Raw genomic sequence first — 12,834 nt, 5'->3', positions numbered from 1 at the left:
TATACATTACATATTTAAATGAGCTGCACAAACACAATACCTTAATCAAGGGCAGAAATATATATCAAACAAAATTTATCTTAAATGTGTATCAATAAACTTAAATTCATACCAATGCAAAGTATTCATATCTATAGCATATCCCCCTTTAAATATAAACAAATATTTATAAATAATATTTGGGAATTTGGGTATAATTCAAAGCGAGTTCCAGGACAGCCAAGGCTACATAGAGAAACCTTGTCTTGAAAAACAAAACAGACAAAAAAAAGTTTATAAGGAACAGCTAAAGGACTCTGCCTGGCCTTCAAGCCATAGAATGACTGTATACATACCCACAGTGCTTCTCCAGGACTGTATATATGTACCCTGTCTCCATGGTGTTTCTACAGGACTGTGTATATACCCTGTCCATGGTGTTTCTCCAGGACTGTATATATACCCTGTCCATGGTGTTTCTCCAGAACTGTGTATATACCCTGTCCATGGTGTTTCTCCAGAACTGTGTATATACCCTGTCCATGGTGTTTCTCCAGAACTGTGTATGTACCCTGTCCATGGTGCTTCTCCAGGACTGTGTATGTACCCTGTCCATGGTGTTTCTCCAAGACTGTATATATACCCTGTCCATGGTGTTTCTCCAGGACTGTATATATACCCTGTCCATAGTGTTTCTCCAAGACTGTATATATACCCTGTCCATGGTGTTTCTCCAGAACTGTGTATATACCCTGACTCCATGGTGTTTCTCCAGGACTGTATATATACCCTGTCTCCACGGTGTTTCTCCAGGACTGTATATATACCCTGTCTCCACGGTGTTTCTCCAGGACTGTATATATACCCTGTCCATGGTGTTTCTCCAGAACTGTGTATATACCCTGTCTCCACGGTGCTTCTACAGGACTGTGTATATACCCTGTCTCCATGGTGTTTCTCCAGGACTGTGTATATACCCTGTCCATGGTGTTTCTCCAGGACTGTGTATATACCCTGTCCATGGTGTTTCTCCAGGACTGTTTATATACCCTGTCTCCACGGTGTTTCACTGTATATATTCCCTGTGTCCACCAGTACTTCTTGGCTTAAAGAATGGTAACCATCTTTTTTTAAAAGATACTTTATTGATTTATTTGTATGTATGTATTTATGTGTGTTGCATGAGTTTATGTGTATCATGTGTGTGTAAGTGGCCACAGATGGGAACTGGAGTTACAGTTGATTGTAAACTGCCGTTTACAATCTAACCCAGATCTCAGCAAGAGCAGGAGGTGCTCTACTGACTGAGCCATCTCTCCAGCCCTGGAATCATCCCTCCCCCCCTGTCCTTTCTCCCCTTCCCTCCCTGCCCTTCCCTCCCCCGCCCCCACAATACCCTGTGATGTACAGAACCTCTTGACTCTGCTCGAAGAATTAAATGTGGCTGGGGCTTCTAAGAACTGTTCATTCCTCCAGGCATACTGATTCCTGTCTATAGTAGGAGCCAGGAAGTCTAGCCCAATCACTACCACACAGATGACACCAACAATACTGTGGATAAGCCATGGAATCAATGAAAGGTCTTGAAATTCTGGAATACTCTGTTTTTCACGCCTTCATTCTTTCTCCTCTACCCCCACGCCCATTTTGCATCTGGAAACACCAGCTTTCCTCTATAGGAACATGGGCTGTAACAAATCCTCTCTCCTATAGCCGGCTCCTCAGAGCACTCTCCTTTCTTCACGACACACAAATGTCAATATTTCCATAGCTCATTTCTGCTACAGTAGCTGCTTTCTGCTCCAAAATTTCCAGCCTTCTCCTGAGAAGGTGTGGATGCAGTGTGCTCTGGCCTGGATAAACTGTTGCCATAATCTTAAAGTCGGGATAATCTTCCCCCAAATTGTGTCTCAATATCTATTCTGAGGTGTCATCAACATTCTCTCGGCCGTCGAGCTTCTACATAGCGGGGGGGGGGGGGGGGCTGTCCCCAGAAGTGGAAAACCATTGGGCTTCGCTGCCTTGGTGTTAATAAGAGATCATGGAATGGAGGAAAGGAGGGAAGGGGATGAGCTGGCAGCCTGGTTTTCATTCTAAGGCTTGGTCACATCCTCTGTCTGGTTTCTCAGGAAGGAGTAGTCCTTCAGGGGAAAGAGATAAACAAACCATATCGCTTGACACCCCCAGCCTCTGGCTACAGAAAACCAGACACGCTTTTGGGTTAGGCACTTCTGGTGTCTCTGGCCTCTAGCACAAGCAATGCTATCCGCATTTTAAAGGACATGTCCAACTTTTAGCCAAGAAAGAAACTAGTTACTTCTTCCTTTTTACCCTAGCCCACCTCACCTCCTGTTCACATCGCCGTTTTAATTGCCAAAGCGTGATGATCCTATACTCCTCCCTGCTCATTAACGGCATTTACCCACCACCGTGGGTTCCCTAGCCTTCGAGTTCCCAGAGCCTGTGATCATCATGAAATATAAATATAAAGAAGATGAGATCAAGGCTGATGAGATGACTTAGCAGGTACGAGCACCAAGTCAGGGGACCCAAGTCCGAACCCCAGAACGGACACTGTGAAAAGAGAAACCAACTCTTTGCGAGTTGTCCTGTGACTTCCACACACATACCATGGCGAGTGCATGTGTGTGCACATGTGCCCCGACACACAAACAAACAAACAATGTTACCCCAAAAAGGTGATGGTGACACCAATAAATCCCGAGTCGCAGACATGCCAAGCGGGACTCTGGGATTCTAGGACAGCTTTCTGTTTTCTCTCTAGGACAGCACTGTCGTTTTTTCCTCTGGGTCCCCATTCCCTGGCTCAACACTCTTAGTTCCTATAACTGTGGTGCTTCCTAGTCATACTGACCAGCTTGTGGCTTTGAGTCCCACCCTAACTAGACCCTGTTTCAGTGTAGCTCTCTCTCCCTGATCCAGACAGTACAGTCTTTAATCCCAGCACTCAGGAGGCAGAGGCAGGCAGATCTCTATGGGTTCGCGGCCAGCCTGGTCTACAGAATGAGTTCCAGGACAGCCAGGGCTACACAGAGAAACCCTGCCTCAGAAAACCAACAACAACAAAAGTAAATGTCAGGAAACATAAGACCCCAAGAACAAAAGGAGTTCTTGAGAAGAATGATGTGAAAAGCGAAGACGGATGAAATTCCCTCCAAACAAAGGAACATTCTCCCCGGAATCTCAGGATGAGAAGAGAGACCATGCCGCCGTGATGAAGCACCACGTGGTCACTTCCCCGTGTCTGAACATGACATTCTGTGTTCTACAGGCAGAATGTGATCTCCACAGCTGACTTACTTCCTGGTGTGCGTTTTCAGGCCTGTAACACAGTCTTTACAGTTTGGATTTTTTTTTTCAACCTGATGTTTCTACTTCCTACCACTTCAAAGGGAGAAAGTACATGGTCTCTGGTATATTAAAGTCCTGAAATAGACACCGAGAAAAGTAAAAGAACACGGAAATGGGAATTCTCAGAAAGGAAGTGTCACCCTAAAATAACTCCCAAGAAAGAGAGTCTCAGAAGGACCTGCACACCCTGGGGAATGGGCGTCGCCATAGAAACATGCATGCAGACAGGCTTAGCTTTTTTTGTTTGTTTTTTTTTTTGGTTTTATGGTTTTTGTTTCTCTGTGTAACAGCCCTGGCTGTCCTAGAAGGCACTTATCAATCAGGCTAGCTCAACCTCAGGTTTTTTGCTTGTTTGTTTGTTTTGTTTTTATGTCATGTTTGCGTGTGTATTTGGATAGGAAACACATGCTGTAGTGTGTGTGTAAGTCATAGGACAACTTACAGGAAGTTGTTTTTCTCCTTCCACCATATGGGTCCCTCCCTAAAATCAATTCGATGTGACAGCAGGCAGTGTCCCCCATCTTAGCGGCCTGGGAGACAAGACTTAAAGGTGAAATGAGGAGGGGTCCGGAACTCATTTGGCAGCAAGTGCCCTTGACCACAAAGAGCGGCAGCCAGGGTGGTGTCAGCCCAGATTTGGAGAAGAGCAGGTGTTCTCAGAGGGAACCCTCCGTGTGAGGGCTGGAGAGGGGCCTCCGTGGTTAAGAGCACTTGCTGTTCTGGTGGAGGTTCTGGGTTTGACTTCCAGCACCCATGTGGTGGTTCTCAACCGTCCATAACCCCAGGTCCAGAGGATCCAATATGGGTAGCCATGTGGTACACCTACATGCAAAAGGAAAAACATGCATAAAGAAAAATAAACAAACCTTTTTTCATAAAAGAAAATAGCCTGTGTAAGCTTGGGTTCTGGCTGTTTCTTGTAATGGCTGGTATCATGCCGGTCCCTCCTCTTGACCTCCTTGCTTTATTTATTATTTGGTTAGGGTTTAGCAAGGATGATTCCATTTCAATTCTAATAACTTTCACTAAAGAAAAGATAAGAGAGCGGGAGAGATGGCTCAGTGGTTATGAGCACTGGCTGCTCTTCCCCAGAGGACCTAGATTCAATTCCCAGCACCCACACAGCAGCTCACGCTTCTGTATCTCCAGTTCCAGGGGATCTGGCAACCTCACACAGGCACACATGCAGGTAAAGCACCAACGCACATAAAATAAAAAAAAAAAATCGTCTCTAAAACAAAAAGAGAAGTAAAGAGAAACTGAAGATTTTAGGAAGAGGGGGAGTGGCCTACAGCGGGACTGAGGTTGCAGGGCATATTCCAGTCAGGAAAGGAGAGGGACCTGGTGGCAGAAGACACTGTGTTAGCAGGAGGGCGGTGACAGACTGATGCGCGCTGCAGAGCTGGCAGGAGTACGACTGACCTGACCAAAGTGTGGGCAAGTTTTCTGGGGTTTGCCTGAAGCCGGGGGACCACTAGGAATTAACCGGCAGGAAGGGTGGGGAGGGTGGTACAGGTACGGAATGGAAATGTGTGCAAATGCGCAAAGAGGAAATGTACGCCCTGAAACTGCTCCCCCAGGAAGCAGCATGAGCAACGCTAGGCCCTCGAACACTTCATGGCATCGAGGTTTTTCGTATCAGCGTGCCCAGGCAAGTCCCAGAAAGGAATGGAGAAGTCCTTCCCCTGGAGGGAATACCTCACCCTCTCAAATCCCTACAATCAAGCTCCACCCTGGAGAACAAACTTTAGACAGACTGAGGAAATTCACCCCCTGCTTTGCCCCAACAAACGACCTCAGTGTTGTGTTGTTTGTTCAACCAAGCCCAAAACCAAACAGTAAAACTAATTTCTCTGCTGGGATCTCCAAGTACTGACTCACAGAAGACTCTAAGTGCACAGTGGCACCCTGCCTCTGCCAGGTCCAGGAACAGGACACTAGATGGAAGGAGTCTTGGGTGTTTTTTATCTTGTTCCTGGTTACCCAACATTATTGCCTCCATCGTACAGGAATCTGAAACACGATGGAAGTGTCAGCCTACGGAACTTTATGGTGTCTGGGATGACACAGAATCGGGAATAGTTTGGTATGTCACACACTCAGATGCACAGACCTGTGCTAAAGCCTCTGTCTGACTCTGGGTGCCTGGCCATGCTTCGTCCTCCCCACCCTCTTCCTTCTTGATGTGTCAGGAAAACAAGTGGAGATGGTTCCATCTGAAGAGCCAGGAGATGGGAAGTATGGATATTTGCATTTTGATACATTCTTAGAGGCTGTCTTAGTCATGGTTCTGTGGAAGTATGGATATTTGCATTTTGATACATTCTTAGAGGCTGTCTTAGTCATGGTTCTGTGGCTGTCGAGAGGCACCATGACCAAGGCAACTCTTATAAAAGAAAGCACTTAACTGGGGCTTGCTTACAGTTTCAGAGGATGAGTCCATCATCATCATGGCAGGGAGTCAGACAGGCATGGTGTTGGAGCGGTACCTAATAATCACATCCTTATCCATCCTCGGGCCAGGAGAGAGACACTGGCCTGGTGTGAGCTTTGGAAACCTCAGTGCTCACCCTCAAAGACACACGTCCTCCAACAAGGCCACACTTTCTCACACGGTGCCACATTAAAACACGTAAGCCTATGAGGAGGGCCTTTCTTACTCAAACCACCGCAGAGGCATCCGGTTCAACCCCCAAAACCAAGAGAGGAAAGTTGCCACCAAACAGAAAAGATCTTGCTTCATTTCAGGAGGACATAAAGTAATTGAAAGAATGGCAGCCAAAAGGAAAAACCAGAAAGCAAGGATGAGAAGTGGGCACACTCCGTCTCTCCCTGTTTCTTTTGTATTTCCCTGTGTGACCCTGGCTGTCCTGCCGCTCTCTCTTGTAGACCAGGTTGGCCTTAAACTCAGAGATCTTATCTCTGCCTCCCTAGTCCTGGGATTAAAGGTGGCAGCCACCACCTTCTGCTCTCCTACAGCCTGATCATACGAAGGTAGTTTCTTAATTGAGGTTCCCTCCTCTCAGATGACTTTAGCTTGTGTCAGACTGACATAAAACGATCCAGCACAAAAAAACAGAGGCAATAAGTAAAGACATAGATTTTCCCTTACGTTGAAGGTTGTGAGTCTGAGTGCAAAGGTCCGTAAGGGACCCAGCACAATGAAAGAGGGAGTGGTGGAATTAATTTACAAGTGGATATCTCAGAAACATCTAGGTCATATGTGAGGCCCTTGGGTTTGATCCCAGGACTGGAGCGAAAAAAAAAAATAGATCATCAGTCCCATCAGATGGTAGGGCGATGCCCTCAAAAGTCTAGAGAAAATTTACTGACAAGAACACGTAACAGAGAAGTTTTCTCTCTTCACATGGCTGATGCTCACTACGGCACCACGGAAAGATGTGAACCCCAAGAAGTTGGCCTGGAGGCTTTATTTGGAATTTACTCATCCAGTAGAAGATGAAATTCTTGATTCTGGAAATTTCCGACAGTTTCTTTGGGAGAAAATAAGTCAGTGGAGAAAGTGAAAAGCATGGGAATGAATGGTGGTCACACTGAACACTTGGAGAATAAAACCACAGCTGTTTCTAGAAACGGTTCTCTAAGAGGCACTTGAAATATCTTACCAAGAAATTCCTTAAGAAGAATAATCGATTGGCTTCAGGTGGTTGCATCCGGCAAGAATACTTACAAACTTCATTATTTCCAACATTAATTGAGATGAAGATGAGTCGAGTCTGGCCTTTGCATTTAATGAAATGGAAGTATACTGAAGACATTTAAAATTTGACTTTATCAGCAAATAAAAATTATTGTACTCACATTGCTGGGTAGTGGTGGCACCGTCTTTAATCCCATTACTCGGGAGGCAGAGGCAGGAGAATCTCTGTGAGTTGGAGGTCAGCCTGTTCTACAGAACGAGTTCCAGGACAGGACCCAAAGCCACAGAGAAGCTGTCTCAAAAAAAAAAAAGTATACATAACATACAAGCATAGGTTTACAATGATAATAAAGTGAACATCCACAAAACCAGCACTCTACTAAAGACATTTACCACCTCAGACACTCATGACATGCCAGAGGACCCTGTCTGTCCTGCCACTCACAAAACCAGCACGCTACTAAAGACATTTACCACCTCAGACACTCATGACATGCCAGAGGACCCTGTCTGTCCTGCCACCCACAAAACCAGCACTCTACTAAAGACATTTACCGTCTCAGACTCTCATGACACACAGAGGACCCTGTCCTGCATTCTTCCTTTGGCCCAGGCTACAGTAATCTGAATTTTGTGCTAGTAATTTCCTTTCAGCTTTGCTACCTATTTATGTATTGCTGGCCAATGTAATTCTGGTTTGAAAAAATACACAATATCACATAAAATGTATCTGCTATCCTTTTGATGACATGTTTTCCTTGGATACTATCACTAATGTATTCTTTAGTGCAACCATGTTGCTATAAGCACCTGGGTCCTTTGCGACAATCTTCTTCACCTCATGGTAATACAGCCATACCGGCTTTGCTCTGCCTAGACCCTAGCAAACTATGTCTCTCCGATGGCTTATACAGGCTCTGTGCACCACGCTGACAAACCCTGATACTAACATATAGCTCGCTTTGATCTGAGAGCTGTTATGCTTTCGCTGGCTTATTTAATGTGCTCCCTGACTACAAATCTGCGATCTTATCTCCCGCTTCATACTTCTCATAGCTCTGGTTTTCACCCTTTTTCCTTGCTTTCTTTAGAACCACTCGAGTGCCCCTTCCATGTCACCACTCCCGTACAGAAAACTGTTCAAACATGGAATTTCTAATCAAATTATAAAAGTATGAAGGAAGAATAAAAATCTTTTCAGACATAGAGGGACTCAAAATTGTCTTAATCTGGTCTTATAGAATCTCATCTGAACGTGGTAACAGTTACATGTGGGGATGAGCTGGGGAAACACATGAACTACAGAGAGAAATAAGGAAAGACTTCCTGAGCAGGGGGGAGGGGCACTCTGTTAATCCCAGAGGCAGAGGCAGGTGGACGTCTGTGGGTTCAAGGCCAGCCTGGTGTACAAGAGCTAGTTCCAGGACAGCTAGAGCTGCTACACAGAGAAACCCTGTCTCAAAAAACCAAAGAAAAAAAAGAGAGACAGAGAGACAGACAACAGACAGACAAACACTTCCTGGGAGCAAAAGGCTGGTAGCTCCAGACAACAATAGCCTGGCTACAGGTAAAACTCAGAGGTGGAGCACAGTAGCAACCCAAAGAGAAGTCAAGGGCAAAGATTTAAGGAAGGAGCCGTCCAGGGAAAACAGGATTCCAAAGATTGGAGGCGAACTTCCAACAACTGACCAAGGTCCACTCAAGAAGATGTTAAAGAGACAGCTCAGAAACTCTCAAGGGGAAAAAAATCCTGACCTCAGCAGTTAGAGTTACTATTAATTATCAACCTCATAACCTATTATGAAGATTAAGTTAGTTAATAATTGTAGCATGATTGGAAAGGGCAAAATAAACAGATAAAAGAAAATAAAACTTGGCTGAGCCCTTGGTGATAGCCCACGACCCCCGCACCCCAGGGGGGATCACTCCTTTACTTAGATGCAAACCCTAGTGCTGAGCGATGGCTAAAGACAAGTTTTATCAGTTTAGAAAACATACCAGCTTGGCAGTGGTGGCACACACCTTTAACCCCAGCACTCGGAAGGCAGAGGCAGGTGGATTTCAGTGAGTTTGAGGCCAGCCTGGTCTACAAAGCAAGTTCCAAGACAACAAGGACTGTTACACAGAGAAACCCTATCTCAAAAAAAAAAGAAAGAAAGAAAGAAAGAAAGAAAAGCATACAAAAGCTTTACCACTTTTGTACATAAAACATTAAAAATATAGATGGGGCATAGGAATAAAAAGAATATGAAAAACATACTGTCCTCATCTTCCACAAAGAACGGAGGGTTGGAGAGGTGACTCAGCAGTTAAGAGCACTGACTGTTCTTACAGAGAACCGGGTTTGGGTACCAGAACCCACATGTCAGCTCACAGTCATCTGTAACTCCAGTTCTAGACCTACACACAGGCAGAACACCCCTGCACATAAAATAATAACCAGGATGTGGTGGTTTGAATGACAGCAGCTCCCACAGGCTCGGAATGTTTGACCCAGCGGGTGGACTGTTTAGTAGGGGTTAGGAGGTGTGACCTTGTTGAGATGTGTCACTGGGTCTCTCTTGGCCTACAGTCCAAAGATCAGGATGTAAGCTCTCAGCTACTGCTCCTGTACCCGACCTGGTTGCCTGCCTCCATGCTCCCTGCCATGACAGCCATGGAACTGTAAGCAAGTCCCTAATTAAATGCTTTCTTTTATTGGTTGCCTTGGTCATGGTATTTTTTCACAGTGTTAGAAAGGAAAACATAAATGGGAAGAGAAAAACTGTTATTTCTTTTTAAAAATTTTACTTATTTATTATGTATACAGTGTTGACATCAGATCTCATTATAGATGGTTGTAAGCCACCACATGGTTGCTGGGAACTGAACTCAGGACCTCTGAAAGAACAGTCAGTGCTCTTAACCTCTGAGCCATCTCTCCAGCCCAACAGACTATTATTTCTAAGCTGTTCAGATCCTGGTTCTGGCTTCGATCAGAGGGATGATGGCTAAAGCAGACAGAACTGAAAGAGGACTAAGATTAGTATTTTCTTAAGAAGTCATTGGCTACGATGAGGCTCTCAGGAGTTACCATAGCTCCACTGAAAGGAGAGAGTCATATATCGGATGTAAATTCTCCTTGATCGTGGGGTAATGGTGCCTAAAATGACTAGGCAGTTATATAAGCAGCAGTGAACACATTATTCACAGATGAGAAGATAAAGCCCCGACAGAGCATGAACAGAAACACAGTCCATCCCAAGGGCTCACCCGGTTCTTTGGGGCAGGAATGTGACAGAAAGCACAACAGGAGGCTGAAGCTCTTCCTGGAAAACCTTCTGGAGTTTCTGAAAGTTTCAGTCATTTCCATGTATTACTCTGAAGAAAAATAAAAGCACTTGACTATACGTTTACAACTTTCATGAAGGAAATCTTGCAATTGCTATGTTTTAAATAAATTAGCGAAATTTTCCATTATTAACATATTGCACTATCTTCAAATCCCAATACGAAGATCAGATGTCTTCATGATACAAGCTTGCAATATTGAACAAATATTTAAAGTCCCCCATCCTATTCCCCTCCTCCACCCATCTGACCACACACACACACACACACACACACACACACACACACACACGGCTTCTCTGTTAGCCCTGGCTGACCTTACTATAGACCAGGCTGGACTTGAACTCAGAGAGATCACCTGCCTCTGCCTCCCCAGTGCTAGGATTAAAGGTGTGCGTCACCATACCCGGCTTCAAATATTTTAAAGTTTTGGGTATACCAAATTATTAATTTTCCTAGAAGGCCCTCAAGCCTTTATCTATTTTGAAATCAAGTCAAGAACTGGATGATTGGTGATTGTGATAGCCTTTAATCCTAGTGCTTGGGAGGCAAAGGTAAGCAGATCTCTGAGAGTTCAAGGCCAGCCTGGTCTGCACGGTGAGTTCCAGCACAGCCAGGGTTACATAGTGAGACCCTGTCTCAAGAAAAACAAAGGAGGAGGAAAGAAAGTTGTTTTCTAGAGCCCTGGTAAGCTCCCACCCTCACTGAGTGTCCTAGCACACGCCAGAATTTTGTTCTGCAGTTGGGGAAGAGTGGAAGCGAAGGAGTCCAGAGGCTTCCTTTACATTAAGGAGGAAATTCAAGCCTTTTGGGAGACACGTGGGTCTCCAATGGTCACCAATGCCAGAGGTGATTCCAACAGAACAGGGGCATGATGCCAGTGAAGTCAGAAGCACACGCCTTCCCACTGAGCCGATGAACAAGGAACTGTACGAGGGAAAATGGCCAAGCGCACGACTTCCTCATTCTGCCCAGTTCCAGTGCGCTGGCACCTTCACAGATGACGGCTTTGCAGTTTTGGTTCCAGCCTAAAAAAGGAGTGTCACTTCCTGTGACCCATGTCCATCCAGAATTTACTGGCTCCCCTTAATTTCAGAAGAGGCCTTCTTGCATTAAAAAGAACAGAAACGGGAAACAGAAAGTCCTAGTGCTCCAGTTTCCGGTTCTGGTTTCAAGAGCTTCTTAGATCCCTGCCCTCAGGGTCTTTTTTCTTCTGCCTGTTTTGTTCACTGAGAGGAAGGACCTAGCATAGGGTCGGGGTACTCGGGTTTCTGTTTGTCGGTCTCTGTAACGAGAGTTTTCAGATTGACAAAGGAAGCTCTGCCCACCTGTGACCTCATAGCTTCCGGGAATGGAGCCAGTACACCCCCAAGAAATGGGGTCTCCAATCTAGCTGCTAAAGGTTAAGAATAAATACAATAAGAAGAGTCCATAATAAAAATATTATCCAGGGAAATGCGTCATAAACCACTTCCATGGCCATATCCTTTATCACTATAACCTGGGAATGTATTTCCGCTAAGCACAACCCCATAATCTTTAAGGAGCCAAAGATCTAACAGAAAATTGGCACCCACTTTTGTCTGTTTCCTTTTCCTTGAGGGACAGCTTGATTAGGGAGCCAGCTGGGGTGAGACATCCTCCTCAAAATCGCCTGTTCTGTCCCTTTGAAGGATCCAGGCTCCTTGGTCTTTTGTTCCTATTAGGTTTAATGATCCATATTGACTTTATCTAATTAAGAAACAAAGAACAACCAAAGCAACCTTTGGCGTCATGGTTGTTTAAGAAAGGATATTACATCATCTGGGGAGGCCCTGGACCCAGCATGTTTCCAGATTGAGATAACAAGCAGAAAGAAATTAAATTATTTTACTCATGACCTGATATGAGCCTGGCAGGAACGTGAATGGTCCTCGCTCATATCAAGAAATACTGAACTTTTATCAGTTTTCTGGTTGGAAGAATATGGATGATAATTTCACAAGAACCGTCCCTTGGCTCAGAGAGAAAGTAGTTCTATTCAATTCATTTGCCGACTAGAGAATGTATTGGACATACAGAGTTTCGCTCAAGCTGCTATTTTTTACTGATGAAAAGGGTTTCTAACTCACTGCATCTTTAAAAAAACACTAAGATAGAATGCAAAAATGATAAAACTCATCCCTCTCGGGCATAACTGGGCTGTGCGTCCCCAGAGCTGTGCGCGGGGGTTGTGCAGTCAGCACCATGCACCTAATTCCAAACATTTCCTCTAGAGAAAGGCCATGATGATTGGCTTTGTTTCCCGTCTTCCCGCTCTCTGATCCTTTCTAACCACCAATCCGCTTCAGTCTACAGCTTTTTGTGTGTGAATTTTCTCTTGATCCATAAGCACCACCGAATTAAACATTTTATGCCTACATGTAGGAATAGAGACAGTAGAAAGGAAAGTGAAATGTGACAAAGTTGCTATTATTTTTGGCAAGTGTTTCTTTTGCAAATCTATCCACCAT

The 12,834-nt window shown here is 44.8% G+C and overlaps 1 pseudogene; it reads left to right on the top strand.

The window, feature by feature from the left end:
• The first annotated feature begins 6,725 nt into the window (after nt 1-6,725).
• On the top strand, nt 6,726-7,124 carry LOC121440934 (annotated as a pseudogene).
• The last annotated feature ends 5,710 nt before the right edge of the window (nt 7,125-12,834 follow it).

Source organism: Microtus oregoni, unplaced genomic scaffold (genome assembly GCF_018167655.1).
Source record: "Microtus oregoni isolate MIOR12 unplaced genomic scaffold, Mior012 000072F_ref0000427, whole genome shotgun sequence".
NCBI classification, from domain to species: domain Eukaryota; kingdom Metazoa; phylum Chordata; class Mammalia; order Rodentia; family Cricetidae; genus Microtus; species Microtus oregoni.
This window is presented reverse-complemented; position numbering and strand designations above follow the sequence as displayed.